Source organism: Bison bison, unplaced genomic scaffold (assembly GCF_000754665.1).
Source record: "Bison bison bison isolate TAMUID 2011002044 unplaced genomic scaffold, Bison_UMD1.0 scf7180017864375, whole genome shotgun sequence".
Lineage (NCBI taxonomy): Eukaryota > Metazoa > Chordata > Mammalia > Artiodactyla > Bovidae > Bison > Bison bison.
Window position 1 is genome coordinate 3482472 of NW_011494947.1, and position 791 is coordinate 3483262.

Sequence of the window (791 nt, forward strand, 5' to 3'; positions counted from 1 at the left end):
CACTATGAACAAAGCTAGAGGAGGTGATGGAATTCCAGTGGAGCTATTTCAAATCCTGAAAGATGATGCTGTGAAAGTGCTGCACTCAATATGCCAACAAATTTGGAAAACTCAGCAGTGGCCACAGGACTGGAAAAGGTCAGTTTTCATTCCAATCCCAAAGAAAGGCAATGCCAAAGAATGCTCTAACTACTGCACAATTGCACTCATCTCACATGCTAATAAAGTAATGCTCAAAATTCTCCAAACCAGGCTTCAGCAATACATGAACTGTGAACGTCCAGATGTTCAAGCTGGTTTTAGAAAAGGCAGAGGAACCAGAGATCAAATTGCCAACATCCAATGGATCACCAAAAAGCAAGAGAGTTCCAGAAAAACATCTATTTCTGCTTTATTGACTATGCCAAAGCCTTTGACTGTGTGGATCACAAGGAAACTTCTGAAAGAGATAGGAATATCAGACCACCTGACCTGCCTCTTGTGAAACCTATATGCAGGTCAGGAAGCAACAGTTAGAACTGGACATGGAACAACAGACTGGTTCCAAATAGGAAAAGGAGCATGTCAAGGCTGTGTATTGTCACGCTGCTTATTTAACTTCTATGCAGAGTACATCATGAGAAATGCTGGGCTGGAAGAAGCACAAGCTGGAATCAAGATTGTCAGGAGAAATATCAATAACCTCAGATATGCAGATGACACCACCCTTATGGCAGAAAGTGAAGAGGAACTAAAAAGCCTCTTGATGAAAGTGAAAGAGGAGAGTGAAAAAATTGGCTTAAAACTCAACA